This window comes from Coptis chinensis, chromosome 6 (assembly GCF_015680905.1).
Source record: "Coptis chinensis isolate HL-2020 chromosome 6, ASM1568090v1, whole genome shotgun sequence".
NCBI classification, from domain to species: Eukaryota; Viridiplantae; Streptophyta; class Magnoliopsida; order Ranunculales; family Ranunculaceae; genus Coptis; species Coptis chinensis.
The window spans coordinates 78,027,941-78,048,985 of NC_141461.1; the positions used below are offsets into that span (position 1 = coordinate 78,027,941).

The window sequence follows — 21,045 nt, forward strand, 5'->3', positions numbered from 1 at the left end:
TCAACTAATCTAAAAAAAAAATACACTAGATGCAAAACCTCAAGAAGTAATTAATGGAAATCGGAAACCGGTTGCAAATTAATTTAACTAACCTCAAACAATAACTAACCTCAAATAATAATTTACATTTATTGAATTTGGATTAATACAATAATTATTTGATGCAAAATGCATGGAACTCGACTCAAGAACAATTAACACAAAATTGAAAATTGATGCAAAATGTATTAAACTAACCAAAAAAATAATAATTAACGAGAAATCATAAATTTGATTATAACCGCATTGAAACCGATCTCAAAAAATAAATAACGGAATTGAAATTGATGCAACTGCATTGAACTAACATCAAAATATAAATAACGGAAAATCATAAACCTGATGCAAATACATTGAACTAACCTCAAAACATAGTTGGGTTATATGTTGTGGGAATATCTCGATAAGTATAGTTTTGCATTTAAAATGGTGTTTATCTTATCTCTTCCCAGATGATTGGGATATCCTTGCTATTCAAGTAGCTTCAATATATATGAACTTCACTTTATTAGGTAATCTCACAAAACTTCAATCAAACTTCTATTATTAAACAACAAAATGAAGTTGAGGGGTTTTATCAAAGGTGAGTTTTTTTTTTTTAATGGAGAGGAGATTTTCACGCTATAAGAAATTTGGTCGAGTAATCAATATAATTTTAATATATAATAGTTATGCATATTTGCAAATATTTTTAGAATAATTAATATAACAACACCCGCTTGTAGATAATATTTGAAGATTCCACATAGCTTAGCCATGCATAATTTAAAGAATAATTAACGGAAAATCGAACCGGATAATCTCGATGATCCCACATAGTAAATTAAGCATAATTTATTTTTATGTCATGTTTGCAAGGGCATGCACTACAAATGGATTAGTAGAAGTTGGTATTACACACCACATTGATAATTATAAGAAAATCGGAAACTCGATTCAAATACATAACTAAGCTCAAAGAGTAATTAACGGAAATCGAAACTTTATGCAAATGCAATAAACTAAACTCAAAAAGTAATTAACTAGAAATCGGAAACTGGATGCAATTGCATTAAACTAACGCCGAGAATAACTAACGGAAATCATAAATTGATGCAAATCCTTGAAAAATATTTAACGGAAATCGGAAACGGTATGCAAATACATCAAACAAACTTCAAATAATAATTAATGGGAAACCGAAATTTGATACAAATGTATTAAACTTAACTCAAAAAAATAATTAATAGAAAATTAAAACTGAATGCAACCGCATTGAACTAACCTCATAGAATAATTAGTGGGGAATCGTAAAACTAAATGCAAATGCATTTAAATAACCTCAAAGAATAGTTAACGGAAATAAAAATCGGATATAATTGTATTGAACTAATCTCAAATCATAAATAATCGAAACTAGATGCAGATCTATTGAACTAACCTTAAAAAGTTGAGCATGTCTTTAGTGCGCAGGTCGTGATGTGGGCCTTTGATCAAGACTTTTGCATTGCAATACACAACCCCGCCTCGTGTATGAGTGGCTCCTCATGTGATGGCACACGCCACCATACATCACGCACCCATAGATTTAGCCTAAAAGTTATTAACGGAAATCGAAACCGGATCCAAATGCAATGAACTAATCTCAAAGACTAATTAACTAAAAATTGAAAAATGGATGAAACTGCATGAACTAACCTAAATGAATAATTAACGGAAATTATAAATTTGATGTAACTACATTGAACTATCCTCAAAAAATAATTAACGGAAATCGAAACTTGATGCAAATGCATTAAACTAACCTCAAAGAACAATTAACATTAAATCGAAATTGATGCAACTGCATTGAACTAGCCTCAAAAGAGATTAACTAACGGAAATCAGGAAATCGATGCAAATGCATTGAAATAACCTCAAAAAAATATTAACTATAATCGAAGTCGGATGTAATTCCATCAGACCTACCTCAAAACATAATGTAAAGCTATCTTACAATCAACAAATATCACATTCCTAAAGTTAAGTTAAGCATTTAATCAATATTTTCACTGCCTAAATATATCTATCTCACAAGAGCTAAATCTCCACAAATATAAAGTTTTCAACATGGGAAAGAATTGTATTAGTTGTTAGTATACCCATTGACCAATGCCAACAAGGTATAGCTATTTTAGGGCAAAAGTTCTCGAGCACTGCATCACACTTACGGACAAGAGCGTCGATTTCCAACCCTGATGCAGTTCCTGTGAAGAAATAAGTAGCTTCACTGGGCTTAAAATTCAATTGATTGATTTTTGTCCCTGTTGTCCGTAAAGCTGATTAATTCAATGCGTTTGGAGGAGGTGTTCAAAGGCCTAGAGAGAAGATGAGTAAAAAAAGTTGTCAATATATCAGAAGAAGAATTAGGAAGAGACTGACTCTCAAAAGAATGATACATACCCGCAAGAAAACATTCATGCATAATAGTCAGAGATCCGATAAGAATCATGTATGTCTTTGTACTCTGTCAAATTTGACAAGATATCACATAGAGCACTAGCATTGAGTTATTTAAGATAGGAGAGCATATAAAAACAACATCAAATTCACACCTATCATAACTGAATTGAAATTGTATGAGTTCTGCTCTTTGTCTTCCAATCTCTTCATGCATGCCAGAATATAAAGTTCTAAAAACAGAACAACCTGCTTGAAACAAACAACTTAAATCCATCAGATTTATACAAGAAAAAAAGAACTCGACCAACTCTAAGAAACTATAAAAACAAAGATAACATCTAATTATGATGCCCGCCATTTGTTACATAAGATGTATATATTCATTCATGCAAGTCTTGGAGCAGACATCATTATACATAATGAAGACGTCTAATTTACATAAATCTCAGGAGAAACACGTGAACTGATAGAAATGCTATTTTAATTCACAACTTCCTTCTTGGTGCTAAGCCACAAAACACATATATATCAAAATTCAGAAGTACTGGAGTGAAACTTTTGATATGGATAACATGTTAGAGAGAGAGTATAATAACAAATATAGAATAGATTTTATATCCAATTGCCTAGCAACATATGAAGAATCTACCAAAATGAATGGAGATAAACGCCAGCATGTTGTACAAGACTACAAATAAACAATTTGAAACTTAAGAAATGGAGATTTTGATAATAAATATGTCAATTCTGCCACCGACCTTGTAAGATTTCAAGCTTGCGGCCTCTGAATACTCAACAGTGCAGTCTTAAAGTTCTCAACTGACTAAAAATCCATACTCCAAATTCATATTGCAAGCGCCAAAAATCTGGCAACATTGATTTCACCAAATTTAATTTTGCCTCCTTAAATTGTACTGGAATAACTTACAATCAAAATGCAGTTCACCATGGGGAACCAGATGAGGCCAAGTAGACTTACAGGAAATTCAACAAGTGGTGAACACTGGAATCAGCATCTGACAAGGTATCAAGAATTTTCTACAAATCGTTCATCTCCACAAATACTCTGTATAATGTCAAGGCCTTACATAACTTTATAAAGAGATCCCATTTAATGGACCAGTACAATATATTCTTCCAAACAGTTTCTACTTTCCATTGTATAAAACCAGGCAACCACTCCATTGAGATGAGACTCAACTTAATTGTTCTAACAAAACACTTAAAATCGATTCCCTTTAGAAAGATTGATAAAAGGCATTTACAATGATCATAATATGTAATTTTAAGTCAAAGGATATCTTAAAAGCAAATCATTAAAACTTACACAGTGACAAGCTAGTGGCTATTAGGAACTGAGGCATATAAGCAGGGACCAACTCAGCTGTAAAAGCACGATACTAGAATGACAACTTATATTGCCTGTATACAATTGCTACTAACTGTGCAAGATCACAGTCAACTTGTACAACATCGAAAGCAGCTATCTTGGCGTATGCATGTGTTAAATAAGAGCTCAGTTTGAGACATAAAACAGAGGGAATGAGATTTAATATTAGGTTTTATAGAGATGACCTTCTCAGTAGTGTGGAGTTGAAATTAACTCTCGCGCTTTAAAATGGAAGCATTAATGTAAATACAAATCATCAGTCCTGTCATAATAAACCCGCGGTATTTGTGTGTCAGAGTGTGCAGTGTGTCAGAGTGTAATTAACTACAACATTTTCTGAAAGACCCAAAAAGTTTAAAGAGTGAAAAACCAATGAAAAATGAGAATGTATCAGCATTCACGGTCATCAGTCATTACTCTTGTCATACTGAGCCACGATATTAGACAAATTGGACCACCACTTTTATCTCAAACAGAACAGCAAATTGCCAAAAAGGAGAATTAATTGAAAATTAAAACTTGTAATAGGTGTCGATCATTGTAAACCCGGGGAAAAGGATACATGAAGCTTTGCGTTGAATGTAACCTAAGCATAACCATGAGGAAAAAGTTGAGTCTTCTGGTAAAGCCAATACATGCTTGATCAATCTGCATAACAAGTAGGCAAAACAACAAGATAAAATCATTGATTAAATTGCAAAGCACAAGCCAACAAAATCGCCTCAGGTCAAAGTGTAAGAGAGCTTGCCTCTGCATATCTTCCTTTGAGGGAGGAAGAAACAATAGCTTTTCTGTGTGAAAAGCGAGATCTTACTCTCTTTTCTAAGAGCTGGTCTGCATCCTGCATGGCATAAAAGCCTAACTTTTCAGTGAATTCTTAAGCAAAAGAGTTATTCAAACCATACATTTATAGAAAAGAGTTAGGATTTGAGGGGGCACCAATAGTTCATTCTTTTCAGTTTTCAAATTCAATCGATCTATTTGTTTATTTATTTTTCAGTTAGTATCCTGAAGGAATTCCTTGGCACATGATTCAATATCTATCAAAGTTAATCAAAATTGGGAAGTAGGCAGCCATAGTAGAATAGATGAAATAAACCCCCATCCCCCTATTATTGCAATTCATTGAATAAACTAAATGGCGCTTTGGAGGATTTCCTAGGAAATCCAGGTGGCAAGGGAAAAGAGTGCAGATTCTAGGAAACTGGATTCAGTGATAGAGAGTGATGTAATGATGAGGTATGAACCCCTCCCTCTCATTTCCACCCAAATCCCAAATCCTTTTGGGGTGTCGAATCCAACTTAGGAAGGTAATGGTGTCAGAAAGGTAAACTAGATTTCACAACCAAGCGGTAAATGATGATAAAAAAGAAAAACAGCTATGAAATGGGTGGGTGGCTTGAAACACACCATAACTGAAGGAAAAAAAACAACTCATAGAACCATAATGAAATTCAGTATTATAAACAGTGCATTAAGGTATGTACATAAATAATGTTCTTAACATAGAAAGAGAGTTTAAAGTATACCAATGACAGCTCACACCAATCACTACAGCCTGTGATGTCACAGATTGCATTGCATCTAGCAAGCTATAGAGCAGCAGCTGCTTTCCCTGAAAGAATCAATATGCAAGTTCTTGAAACTGTATAGTTCATTGTCCCCAGTTCGAAATGGAGGATAGATCACATTTTCACAAAAAATAGCGACCATGAAAAGAATGTCAATATGAAAGTGTTTCAACTTTAAAGACATACCAGTAAAAGATCAAACTCGTCAAGTACAAAGACGACAGTTTTATGAGCCAATCCGTATTCTCTAGCAGCAGAGAGTAATTCAAATTAGTTTATGCATAAGAGACACAGAAACAAGTACAGTGGTCAAATGATTAAAAAATCTGCAAGCATCATTGAATTGAATGCATGCTGTTCGTCCCCACAAATGTAGCCCAATAAAAGCCCAATTCAATACAAGCACACCAGCCTACTTTACCTTCCTATAATAAAGCCCATGCTCAGACCAAAATTGACCCTACTTACCATAACGTAAAATATTTGATATTCAACTAAACCGCGGTTGTCTTCACTTGGCCGGGAAGTCGTTTGACCAATTCAAACAACTTCCAATAACTTTGTCCACTTTCAATTAGATTCGCAAAACTTCATCCACTTCATATCTCCAGCCAGTTCTCCAACTTCATCTCACGATTGGAATATTGAAGAATGAGAAAGTAACCATCATCAATCCTACCTATAAAATTCAACATTCGTCATTCTCCAGAACTACGCAATCGAGACTTGATCCCAATCAATACATTTAGGTACGTAGGCAACTTCACAATGAAGTCCAGTCTCAGCTCTCCCCAACAATCATCTCCTTCACAATCTCTTCCGAAAATAACACTTCCGACCCAACTAGTGTGTTTTGTCAAATCTTGCTGAAACATATTTGGCGCCGTCTGTGAGGATACTTTCAACCACAAAAAAGTTACGTCAATGGCTTCACGAAGAACAAACAACGATGAAAATTCTTCTCTTGCTGCTCAAGTTCAGCACTCAACTTCTACGAATGAGAATTCACTTTCCAAGTCCGATGGTTCTCAACCATCTGTGACTAAGAAGGTGGATATTCATATTGCAGATCCAACAACTCAATTCGCTCGTCGTCTTCGACAATTGGAGAACAAGAACAAAAATCTAAAGAAACAAATGCGTTGACTTTCGAAGATGATTTCCGTGATCAACGGCCCCAACAACTAAAAAATCCAAAAGTGTTTGGGATCGCCTCAATTCGATGCATCATTATCAAAGACTCCAAGCACAAACTCCCGCACTAAGAGAAATCGAGAAACCGCGGCGAAGTCGCTACTTAAAGGCTTCAACGCAAACATGTGCAAGTGTGCAACACCGAAAAGCCAACACAAAAAGTTATGTCAATGGCTTCGAAGAACAAACAACGGTAAAATTCTCCTCTTTTTTTTCGAGTTCAGCCCTCAAACTTTTTAATGAGAATTTACTTTCCAAGTCGATGGTTCTCAACCATCCGCGACTAAAGGGGGAATTATCGTGCCATCCGGTGGCTCTTTACTCTCAACCACAAAAAAGTTACGCCAATGGCATCATCAAACACTTTCAACCTAACGGAGAGGACTATCCTCCCGCTCAATTTTCAAATTGAGGAAGCTAATGGATATTCCCCGTCTCCAAGAGCATCAATGGTTCCCCAACAATCATCTAATGCAATTGAGAGTGAATCGGATATCCATATTATGATCCAACAACTCGATCAATCGTCATCTCAGAAGATTGGAAAACGAAAATAACAATCTGGGGAGATAGCTGACGACGCTTGAAGTTAATTTGGGTGTGAAAACCAACACGTAAGGAAAGATGTGTTTGAGATCGTTTGGACGATATTGGATCCTCATATAGGCGATGAAAGAATAAAAGCACTTGCTCACGCTCCAAGAGAAATCATGCGAAGTCGATTATGGAAGGCTGCTCACAACAATATGAATGGGCAGTTCGGACGACCACCGGTTCCGAGTGTGATTGTGAATGAGTCCAAAACTCTTCCACTAACTTTGCAACCAATCACTCAACGGAATGGTAGACAACTCATTGAAGATATGAAGAAAAATAATGTTGGTGTAGCCAATCATAGCCGAAAGGCTATAAGAGGTCAGCTCTCTCCCAGAAGAAATTATCTAGACTCCGGACCACTAGAGCAAGTCAGCATGACTGACCACAAATGGAGGGTCGATATGCAAGTCCAAGTCGTAGTCCATTGCCAAGATGCCGATATTAGTTCCCATGTTTTAGCATTCAACGTCTCGGAGGGTTGCTTTGCAAGTAGTGGTCCCAACTTTTCGAGCTCTTTGTGACCAATGCATGTTTCACATTACATGCCATTGTGACTAATTATAGAGGACCACAAAATGGGTGAGCAGATTCCCACATTTTGTCCATATTCTCCGTGATGTTCAACCTAGGCGATGAAAGAACCGATCTTGGTCTCCCTTCATTGCCAATTTGCAATATCTAATCCAACAACCAACAAAAAATGCCGATCTAAAATTGGTTTTCACTTTGGTAGATCAATTGGTCGGCAAAAGAAATTCTCGTTATAATTGACTTTTTCCAATTTTGGCTCCAAGAATTTTTCTTCTTGAAATAGCTCTTTTAATTTGGTCGTCAAGGAAAATGACTTAATTTGGTCACATGTAACGCATAATAACTTAACAGGTTGAACAATTCAATATGTTTGCCTTAAGGATCAACAACTCCAAACTAGTTCGACAAACTTTATTCGGACCAAGTAGATCTATATTTTATTAGGATCCCTTTATATTGCATAGATCATAAAGTATTGAGGAGATCACTTCATTAATAAATCTTCTTTTTTATTTCGATCCCTTTATATTGAGTAGATTATAATATACTATTAAGCATTTCAATTCATATTGGTTAGATCTCATTTTATTATGATCCTCTTATATTGAGTATATCATAATCTAATATTGAGCATATCAATCATTTTGAGTAAATCTCATATAAAGTAGCTCGATCGTAAACATTGGAACTATAAGAAATTGGTATGCAACAAGAAGTGGTTGACCTCATATTGGAACTAGCACAATGGATAACAGCCAACATTTAGGGCTCATCGACATGCTAATTTGTCCAATATGATGATGTCGACAACCTTCTGTTTGTAGCCCCACCAAAGAATGAATCGACATACAACAAGAAGTGATTGATCTTGTCGTGGAACTCGTGATAGTCGATATTAGCCTCGAGCTTTTTGGGCTCACCGACATGCTTTGATTTGTCCAAATGGCGATATTTGATATCCTTCGATTTGTTTTAGCCTTAACACCAAATTGAATTAGCATACAACAAGGGAAGTTAATCGTCGTCGTTGACTCAAATAAGTCGATTGTAGTCTAACTTTATGACTCATCCAAGTGTGTTATTCAAAGTTCAATATGACAAAACTAATAAACATTGCTTAAAGATATGTTGATTCATTGGTATTTTACATGAATGATGACATTCACTCTTTTACAAAAGAGAGACAAAGTCTCACAGTCAAAATGAAAGACCTTCCATTCATGCATAAGGGCGTCTTACATATCCTTTTACATTTATAATTAGTTTATTATCCATGCATGCACACATTTAAATTAGCATTCATATATAGCAATTCATTCAAAGTATTTTAATCATTACACTATGGGGCGGCGACACCCCAAATTTAATTACGTTATCAATACATTATTGAGGTGGCAACACCCCAAATTTCATTACGTTATTATTACACTTTGGGGGCGGCGACACCCCAAATTTCATTACGTTATCATTATATTATGGAGGCGGCGACACCCCAAATTTAATTACGTTATCAATACATTATAGGGGTGGCCCATTACATCATCATTACACTATGGAGATCATTACGTTACTATTACAATATGGGGGCGACGACACCCCAAATTCCATTACATTATTATTATACTATGGGTGCCAATTACATTATCGTTATATCATAGGGCTGCAACACCCCAAGTTTCATTCGTTATCATTACACTATGGGGGGGCAAAACCCCAAGTTTCATTACGTTATCAATACAACATTAAAGAGGTGACACCCTAGTTTCATTACGTTATTAATACACTATGGAGGCAAGCGACACCCTAGTTTCATTATCTTATCATCACACTATGGGGGCGGCAACACTCCAAGTTTCATTATGTTAGCATTACATTATGGGGCGGCGACACCCCTAGTTTCATTACGTTATCAATACACTATGGGGTGGCGACACTTCAAATTTCATTAACAAAACCTATCTTATGCAAACTTATTTTGAGTTGGAGTATGTCTCTTAAAAAAATAGATCTTCCTGTTAACTCAGAAAGATCTCTTCGTTGGTAAAATTGATCTTTTCGAAAACTTTTTCTTTTGATCGATCCGAAATATTGTTTGACCGACCCTTATTGGTTCGGCCACAAAAAACTCACTTCTGTTGATAACCGGTCCTTGTTGGATTGGCTACCCAAATATTTTTTTTCTTCGAATAGTTCTACGTATATATACTGAGCACCCACCACTTACTTGTTTTGGTTAATATCTGTTAAATTGTTTACTAGCTAACTTATCTATTTTGAGTCGACCGCCCTCTATTACTTTATCCAAATTAAACTTGAGTTCTCAATTGCTTTGTTTTTTCACCGATCCCCCTTCATTAATAGACAACACCTTCTATGCTGAGCCGATCCTAGTTTTTTCCGCCAAGTCTTTCTGCCAAACCGATCCTCTTCTCTAATGAAGAAACGACCTCACTTATTTCATATCATCCATAAGTTTCAATCAAAAAATCCAATACCATTTTAGGATGGCTTTGTTCTTTTCTTATACAAGCCAATCTTTTTAATGAAAGAGTGTCGGACTCCTTTTCTCTCAATTTTAGCCTCTATAGCCGATCCCTTCGTCACTTTTCAAACAAGTTTAACCGCTATTCTTTTTATTTTTCAGTCTTACTAGTCTAAAACAATCCGAAACCCGATAAAAAACCAATCAATTTTTCGAAAATAATTGTCGATCTTTAGTGTATTATTGTCAGCTATAAAATTACTGATCCTTTTATTACAAATTATAGCCGCCAGTTTGCAATCCAAACCAATCAGTTTAGAACTTGCCGACCAATTTGTTTAATTTGCCAATCAATTTGTTTGAACAGCCGATCAATTTACTTACTTGCTGAAATTCAATTTGACTATTAAGTTGCCAATTTAGCTTTTATACCGATCAAACTAAACTTAAAAGTTGCCGACCAAATCAATTCAATAAAACTTGCCGCTCCAATTCAAAATTACCGATAAAAAACAACCCAACTGTTTCTAATTGAGATCTTTTAGAAAGCTACACACAATTTCTTAACTGATCCCTTTAAACAAACCTGTCTAGAAATTGTCGATATAGCCACCTTTACCAATCAAACTAAGCACAACTCAATGACCAATTTGAATCAATTTCAAATAGTGTCGTTTCACTCCTTTTTCTACAAAATCAATCTTTCCTATACAAGCTCCCTATTACCGTTTCTCCTTCTTTTTGCTAGTATCTTTTCTCTCAGAATTAATCGATCCCCTCGAATCCCCTTTTCATATTGATAACAACTACCTTCCTTTTATCATACTACCGTCGATTTTGAGTAGTTTAATACCTTTTAATAAAAATTTGGTCGGTCACTTCTAAGCTCTGTTATAACCCAACAGTTAGATAGCCGATCAATCCATCAACCCATTTCAATAATTTACCAATCAAACCAATTTAATTGTTTGCGATCGAAAACCATACAGTTTCTATAGCACAATCAATTTGTATCATTTGCCAAACTCCAAAGGTCTATCAAGTAGCCGATCATTACAACCCAAAACCGATCCGTTTTTCAAAATTGTACCCAATTAAAAGGACATAATCAAATCAAATATCCGATGTAGCCATCTGTTCTTTTCCTATATCCAATCAATTCGCCACAAGTCACAACCCAACCAAAGTTAGGAGCCGAATAAAATTGAAACCAATAAGCTATATCAAAAATTATCGATCAAAATCCCAACCAATACTTGCCTTTTCTCACGATCAAATTAATCAATGAAGATTGCCGACCTTTGGATCTTCTCTTTGTTTTACTTTCGTCAAATAAGTTTAAACCGAAACCGATCCTTAAATCCTTACATCTATTTTGCCGACCTACCTTAAGACCAATCATCTACTTAGGCCACCCGACCCTATATCACCCATTAAACCCATTAGACATAGCCCATCTCTAAAAGGAGGTCCATTGGCCCATTTCATTTTCAATAGTCTTCCTACCTATATTAATATCCGTTTCTCCCAATATGCTCACGGAAAGCCACATCACAATATTTTTAAAAAGTCCCTACTTAAAATATAATTACTATGTTGATTACCAAGCTAGCCTTATTATTGGTGTGTTTAGCAAATTATAAAAACGCGTTTTGGTCTTTTTCTCATGTGTAGGAAAACAAAACCAGATACACGCTCATATTTGATTTATCGTGGGGTAATTGAGTAATTAACCACCAAAACGTAAAACAAAACCTCACCCTACTCCAAACTCTCTCAAAATATCAACATATCTCTAATCTCTCTCTATACAATTTCTAAAGAAGAAGATCTGAAAAATGGCTTTGGACATCGATTTGAAACCAATAAGAAAAGAGATATAATAGTAAGCCCTTTGGCCATAGGACGGTGATTAGCTAGTTTAACTATAGTTTTCTAATCCAAAAATTGCCAACCCTTTGCTTATATTTACCAAACTGCCATCATATGCTACCGAAAAACCACTTGTGAAACTAATTACTTGGCCAACCCAAATCTTTTTGCCAAGGTGTTCTGGCCCAATCTCTATACATTTCGATCAATTCAAAAATATTGAAAAGTGTACTTTTGACACCAATCTATTTGTCCACAACTCTCAAATTAACACCTCTCCGTTTGCCGATCAATCCAATTTAACTAATCAGTTACCAATCCAATTTAATTACTCAACTGTCAACTTGCCGATCCAATTATATTCCTAAAACCAATTAACATGCCGATCAATTTGTTTTGAACTTGCCGCTGGATACTATTGCTGATCAATTTCTTTAACTGACCACTCGATTGCCGCCCGAAGTAAGTGCCGATCAAGTTGAGTGGGTAGTTTACCTTTTGGTTATTGCCGATCCATAAACGGACCTTTTTATTTACCGATCCCTTTGAACGGCTCGATTATATTGCCGATCAATTTGAACCGCTTCAACTTTGAATTTTGAGCCGATCGGGTTTATTTCGAAAAAAGGAAGTTGCCGATCGAAATCAATTTGCCAATCGATCAAACTAGCTACCAAGTTGCCGATCAAAATAACTTATCAAATTATCGATTTGTGTGAAGTTCGAACTAAACTATAGTCAATCATTAGCCGATCGTCAATTTGCCGATCAAGTTATTTTAACCCAAAACCCAATCTCAATGGGTCAATTAGCAATCTCAATCGAAACCAATTCGAATTCATCCCTACTTTCTATATTAGCCAAACCATACCCTACTTCACTTTATGGCCTTGTTTTACCGATCAATTGATCTTGCTTTCGCTTTTCGCAGATCATTTTACTCACCACACCTACTTCTTTTGCAACTAAAAATGCCGATCCTTACATCCGCCTTAGCTACCCGATCCTTTTAACATCAAAGCCCAATATGTCAACCCAAAAAACCCATATTAATATAAGTTTTAAAACACAATATAACACCCATCTATAAAACCTATGGACCCGCCTTTAGTCATATCTTTAGCTAGTCTACACATCTTCAAATCTTTGGTGGCCAATCCGTTTTCCTCACCCCATAATATTTGCCAAAGCTGCTATTCCTCCATGAACCGCAAATCACTTCTACTTTACCAATCAATTTAATAAAAAACCTACCACGTACAAAAAAAAAACAATATTTTCTTTGCCACATGGGATTTGCCCATATAACAAAGAGAGGGCGATGTTCCGGGCCCCACAAATGTAGCCCAATAAAAGCCCAATTCAATACAAGCCTACCAGCCTACTTATCTTCCTATAATAAAGCCCGTGCTCAGACCAAAATTGACCCTACTTACAGTTAGAGAATTGAGAGCATCAATTAGAGAGAGGAGAGAGCAGAAAAGAGAGAGTCCGCTTAGATTCAAGCGGGCCTCTTCATATATTATTTATATAAACCCTAAAATAGGTGCAAAGACTAAAGCGCGCCTTTAAGACATAATACTAATACCGCTTAACACTCCCCCTCAATTTTGGAGCATACAAGTCAAACATGCTGACTTGGAACATATAGTTGAAAAACTAGGTCGAGCCAAAGGTTTGGTAAGAATATCACCCGGTGATCACTAGACTTCACATAAGGAGTAACAATCTGCTTGGACATCATTAAATCATTTAACGAAGTGACAATCAACCTTGATATGTTTGGTGCGGCTCATGGAACACCGGGTTACTAGCTATATAGATCGCAGACTTGATTGTCGCACGAACATAAACATAGGAGAAGGAGCATGAACATCCATTTCTAATGGTAGAGACCGAACCCAAATCATCTCGGTTTGTGGCGAGCCATATAGCACGATACTCGCTTCGGCCATTGACCGAAGCTACAACACTTTGTTTCTTCTTCGCGCCAAGTGACTAAATTTCCTCCAACAAATGTACAATACCCAGTAGGCCGGCGATCCGTAGGATCACCTACCCAATCAAACATCTAAAACCCACAAATATCTAAAGTGTAATGCGTGAAGCGGCGATAAAGAAGTCCATTACCGGGAGAACCTTCGGATATCTTAGAATCTGAATAACAAACATTCCAATGAAAAATATGTGGAGCGTGTATGAACTTACTAACTACTCCAACTGCATAAGTAATATCTGGACGAGTCACAGTAAGATAGATAAGACGACCAACAAGGCGACGATACCAACCACAATCAGAAAACACCTCCCCCTGTTCAGCATGAAGCTTCACAGTAGGATCCATGGGGGTATCAACAGGCTTCAATCCAAGAAGCCCCGTCTCACTAAGAAGATCCAACACATACTTACGTTACGACAAACTAATACCTTCATTGGAACGAGCAACCTCAATCCCAAGAAAGTACCGAAGGAGACCTAAATCCTTCGTATGAAAATGCTACCCCAAATACCGTTTCAAATGAGAAATACCTGTTGCATCACTACTAGAAATAATGATATCATCAACATATACAATCAGAACAATAGTGCCAGACGCGGAATGTCGAACAAACACAGAATGATCAGAGACAGATCAATGAAAACCAAACTGGATAACCACAGAACTAAACCTATCAAACCAAGCACGAGGTGACTGCTTCAATCCATAAATAGCCTTTTTCAACTTGCACACCATATTCTCTGTCGGGGACAACAAACCGGGTGGTGATCCATATACACCTCTTCTTGTAACACACCATGCAAGAAGGCATTTTTAATGTCAAGCTGATAAAAAGGCCAACCCTTGCACACAGCAACAGAAAGTAAAATCCTAACAGAGTTAAGCCGAGCAACAGGAGAAAATGTCTCCATATAATCAACCCCATATGTCTGAGTGTACCCTTTAGCAACCAAAGCGTGCCTTGGGCCTTTCAACGTAACCATCAGGAGGTACTTCCTTTGTGAAAACCCACCTACATCCAACTGTGTTCTTCCCTGGTGGAAGAGGCATAAGGTCCCAAGTCTTATTCCCATGAAGGGCTGAGATTTCCTCTTTCATGGCTAATGTCCAGCCAGAAAAAGCTAGTGCTTGGGTAAGGGACGAGGGAACTGAAACAGAAGACACAGACAAAGCAAAAGTACGAAAACCAGGAGCAACACGATGTAATGAAACAAACTGAGAGATAGGATAAGGAGACTTAGACCTGATCCGTTTAGCAATGGGTTCAACTCGAAGTGTAGTCCGGTAATAAGTACAACACGAACCGAAGGAGCCTCTAAAGAAGATGACGACTGTTTCAGTGTTGGTTCAACAGTAGTAACAGGGGTAGGTTCAACATTAGTAACTTTCTTTCGAGGAAAAATACGATGATATTGAGCATAAATAGGCATGGACCCCCTAACGGTTGTAATAGGAACACGACTAGGCCCCTCCGCACAAGGCATAATAGGTCGCGGGAGGCACCTCCTCGAAGGTACAACGGAATGGGACCAACCGGTTGGGGTAGCGGATTAAGTAACTCCCCTCACGACAAGACACTAAATTTGGATCAAACAACTGCCCCTCTGTAGAGAAATAGGAAATAGACTCAAAGAAAGTAACATTAGCACTGACATAATAACGACGAGTAACAGGACTATAACAGCGATACCCTTTTTGAGTACGTGAGTAACCCACAAAAACACACTTTATAGACCGAGGATCTAATTTGTCATGACCATGACCTAAAACATGAACAAGCATAAAACACAACCAAACACTCGAGGTGGCAAACCATAAGATGACTGAGTAGGATACATCAATGCAAAAGGAGACTGACCATCAAGAACAGACGATGGCATACGATTAATGAGATAATTAGCAGTGAGAACAGAATCACTCCAATATGGCTTAGAAAACCCCATGGCAAAACATCATAGTCGCGAAAGTAACATCGAAAGTAAATGACGAAGTTTGTGTTCAAAGAACTCCATTCTGTTGAGAGGTGTGGGGACAAGTGGTTTGATGAATAACACCTCGATCTTCACAAAATGTCGACACAAGGTAGGTATACTCTAAGGCATTGTCGAGCGAATAATTTTAATTTTTTATCAAACCGAAGTCGCAACTTCATTGTAAAATTGAACAAAGCACGAGGTAGCTCAATAACGATCCTTTAACAAATATAGCCATGTCATTCTAGAAAAATCATTAACAAACACTACAAAATAAAGAAACGGACAAGCTTTTATTTCGTGGAAGGACCCCAAATGGTATGATGGACTACATCAAAAGGACCAAACCTCTTTATCAAACCCTCTTGGGAAACGCGTTTCACGATGGTGTTTTCCCCTAACCGACATGCTTCACAATCTAAGGCGGATCTGGACTTAACTTAGGAAGTAATTGATGCAACTTAACCAAATGAGGGATGACCAAGACAACGATGCAATGAAGTGGAGACCACAGACGCACTCAAAGCGAAAACGTAACTTGATTTCGCGAACATCCAATACATATAACCCATCATGCTCATACCCAACCAATCGTCATCTTCGTCTTGAGGTCCCGAAACACACAACCGATGGGAGTAAAAGTTCTGAGAACAATGTAGAGATTTAGTAAATTCACTACTTGAGAGACTAGATTAAATGAAAGATGAGGAACATAAAGACTGGACCGCAAATTTAAGAACTTTGTAGAGACGAAGAAGAACCGGTAGCAAGACGCGGGACGGGAGGACCCATCACCTAAAGTCATGCTAGTCTTAGTTGGCACAAAATTAGAAAGAAAACGAGGGATTACCGGTCATATGAGCACTAGCTCTGAATCAATGATCCAAGAGGAAGAAGGTACCGCCAAACTAGCGGACTTACGAACTTGCCATAGTAGCAGGTGTGGGTTGCGGAAGGCAAATGATTAAGATGATTCAAAATTTGACCCAAAAATTTCAGCAAAGTAGAAGGAGGAGAAGCACTAGAAGGTCCAAAGAAATGGAAGACCCAAAAGTCCGATCATAAGCATTATGGGGGCAAAGGCGGGCTTCCCATGTTTGTTCCAACAAAATGGCTCGGTGTGACCATCCTTACCACCAATATGTGCACTTCCTCTCGTCGGTACCATCATACCTATCCCCACCACCACGGCGGCGCCCCTCCAAAACCACCACGGTTACCTACGCCAAAACCGAATTACCACGAACTCCGCGGCTATTAAAGCCACCGACCACCACCAAAACCTCCTCATCCACCACGATTACCGGAGTAGAGAGTAAAGCAAATGACTCCTTCAAGCGGGAACAAACTCACCATGCTCCAAACGCTTTCTCTTAAGGCGAAAAAGCTTGTCAGGCTGGAGAAGGTGGATTTCACTTGCTAAAATTTGATCCTTGTAAACACTATACTTTCGAGAATTCAGCCCCATGCGGCAACAAAAGCAACACGAAAGTGTTCACGTTGTTCTCGTTGCTTCTCCAAATTAAATGTAAATGGTTGATAAAGCAAAAGCTCTTCCCATAGTCCTTTCATAGTGCTATAGTACTCATCGATAGGTTGATCACCTGTTTTTGTCTTGAACAAAGACTCAAACAGATCATAAATTCGAGATAGATTATTTTCTTGGGAATACATCTCCTTCAATGATGACCATACCTGTTTTGTCGGGTAAGAAGCGACATTAGTAAGAACTTTTGGCTCCATACTATTCCACAACCAAGTCAAAACCATAGAGTTAGAAGCCATCCAGTCTTCATAAGTAGAATCATTAGAATTCGGAGGATCATCAGTAAGAATTTTAGATTTTTTTTCACACGAATAAAGTGTTCAACAGCATAACTCCATGAAAGATAATTGTTCCCATTTAAATGAAAATTAGTAATGGGCTTACCGAGATCATCGTTGACATAATATAAAGACTGTTTAGAGTCAGGTTTAGGATTCCTTGTGGTCATCCATTGTTCACGGAAAACACGAAACAACCACCACGAAAAAAACAACCAAATCAAAAAAAACCACACCGATTACAAACTGGATACAACCACAGATACTAACGATTTCAACTCATCTAGGGTGCACAAACACACAAGGAAACAACAAACCACATGGGACATGGAGAGTCTCTCTAAACTTCCACCAAACCGAAGAGTTATTGCAACCCACAAAAAAAGGAAGAAGAAAGAAGAAGAAGAAAGAGGAAGAAAAAAAAAGTTGTCTCGATACCAAGTTAGAGAATTAAGAGCATCAATAGAGAGAGGAGAGAAAGAGAGTCATGGTGAGAGAAGCAGAAAGAGAGAGTCCGCTTAGCTTCAAGGTGGCCTCCTCATATATTATTTATATAAACCCTAAAATAGGTGCAAAGACTAAACTGCCCTTTAAGACATAATACTAATACTGCTAACACTTACCATAACGTAAAATATTTGATATTCAATTAAACACGTGTCTTCACTTGACGAGGAAGTCGTTTGACCAATTCAAACAACTTCCACAACTTTGTCCTTTCAATTAGATTCATGAAAACTTCCATCCACTTCATATCTCCAACTAGTTCTCCAACTTCATCTCACGATTGGAATATTGAAGAATGAGGAAGTAACTATCATCAATCCTACCTATAAAATCCAACATTCGTCATTCTCTAGAACTACGCAATCGAGACTTGATCCCAATCAATACATTTGGGTGCGTAGGCAACTTCTTAATCGAAGTCCGGTCCTCTCTCCCAACAACCATCTCCTTCCACAATCTCTTCCGAAAATAACACTTCCGAATTGACAACTGTGTTTTGGCAAATCTTTTTGAAACACATGCTCATGGAAAAATTCTTAACTTCACCGCCGACCGCCCCGTGAATTGGGTGTTATCATCCGACGAGGCCTACAATAGCACAAATTGTTCAAGAAACCAAGAATTCTACTCTTATAGATCATAAAGTGCATGCCGTGACAAAAATGCAAAAAAAGACGAGAGAGAATTTCCACATACCATTTTAGAAAATAACAATTGATTCTGGGAGCATAATTGTCTAGCGATCTCCTCGAAAACTCATATCGATGTCAACGAAAATCAAGCCGAGATGTAAGATTTATCGCCAAAAGGACAAGTTTGCAACAAGGAACAACATAATGAATGTAGATATCTCATATCAAAGAAACCAAGTTCTAGTAACCCGTATGGTTCAACGAGTTGTGAGGTGTTCTTAGACTTTGGCGTGGTTAAATGGCACGGGCGAACACAACAAGCAAGAAGGCGAGAAATTGGCATATCGTCATCCGCTAGGTTACATGGACACGCCATATTTTGAAAAAATTTGTGTGGGATACATATCCACATGTTAGGTAATGCAGATCCGTCCGGACACACGGACACATATATTGTATTTAATTTACCTTGAATTTCGATTTACCATCTAATTTAATAAATTTATAATTATTAAAAAATTAATTAATTATTCTATCCGTGTCCCGTGTCGATCTTCAAGCTGCTCCCGTATCCGTGTGGGACACCGACACACGCGTGCTGCGCCCGTGTCAATGTAACCTAAGTCATCCGACTTCTCTAGAACACCAAACACAATCGAGGAAGAACCATTTTGGCAAAAGGGTTCTTTAAATGATTCGAGAGAACATTCATGCAACATACACCATATAAGTTGCATCAATGTTATAGAATGTGGAAAATGATAGGTTGGGTCATTCTGCGAATTATGCATCTAACTCTCCAACTAACAATCTACTCGGATCGTCTTTTGCCTCTGTTGAGGCTCAAGCTCAGCTAGGTCTTGTTACAATATGAACCGAGCGTGAACAAATTTTTAGTGCTATTATGAATAATGAACTTGACCATACTGAAGCTCAACCGGCTCGAGTCAAATACCATTCCTACTGGTAAACTAGCTCAGCTATTCGGCTCATTTCTGCCTTGCTCGCCGAGCCTGAACATACTGAAGCTTGAATCGCTAGTCTTAAATACCGATTGTAGTAGAAAGTAAGGAGTATATTTTATTGTGAAAGCTGGACAAAATGCAATTGGGAATCATAAAAACTGGAAAACAAACCTTGAGGGAGCAGTTGTCATCATAGTGCAGTACCCCATCCAGTCTGACCTGACACATTATAGGTCACTCAAAAAATCAAAAACCATCTTCTAAAACATCTGTACAGTAAAATAATTATATCAAATCAACATACAACTGAGATTATATCCGGGTATTCAGCCTTTAAATCTCCCAGAACGAGATCCAACACCTAAAATAACCCAAAACATATATCAAAACAGAAAAAACACACCCTTTTCACCATCATAACAGTTAAAGGAAACAACTTTACCTCAATTTGACCACAGCCACGTGGCCCAAGTAACAAAACAGAATTATTACAACCTTCAGTCACTGAATTTGATACAATAAACTTCAATTTACTGAAAAATATCAATTACCCATTTCATATTAGTACTCAATTAATTCATTAACCAACAAAAAAAAAAAACTGTTTCAAAGATAATGGGAACCTGAAATTGGAGTCAGGGGAAGAAGAGAAGATGGAAGTGCGGTTACAGAGTTTGGTTCTGAGATGAAGTTGGGCTTTTTCTACTTCTTTCTGAGTTTTTTGTGACTCCATTTCTAAGTGTATGTGTGTAAGCAACAAATAGTTGGTTATGATGTCGCTGGAATTGGTCATTTGGTTGAGATCTCGTGTTATCTGTCATTTCTGTTTCTAACTGTGTCATTGATACAGATTTGTATTCGTGTTTATTCAAGTACCCTGCAATTCTATGGAGTCTATGGTTATGTCACAGTATATAATTGTACTCAATGTATGTGTATAGTTAATGTACAGTAGGTTTATACAACAAAAACATTGATTTCTAAGAAAATAAGCTCTAGGAGCAAAACGAAGGAAGATTCAGCAACTATAAATATATTTTAGAGGCTT

At 37.2% G+C, this 21,045-nt stretch overlaps 1 pseudogene across 1 annotated transcript; it reads right to left on the bottom strand.

Annotated features, from left to right (window-relative positions):
• Positions 1-3,435: 3,435 nt before the first annotated feature.
• On the bottom strand, positions 3,436-21,045 carry LOC147494620 (origin of replication complex subunit 4-like; annotated as a pseudogene). Its single transcript, XR_015199532.1, has 11 exons — positions 20,621-21,045; positions 20,440-20,530; positions 20,302-20,358; positions 20,169-20,216; positions 19,097-19,147; positions 18,942-18,988; positions 5,604-5,668; positions 5,387-5,488; positions 4,599-4,708; positions 4,413-4,498; positions 3,436-3,526 (listed from the first exon to the last, which is right to left on the bottom strand). The product of XR_015199532.1 is annotated as an origin of replication complex subunit 4-like (transcript).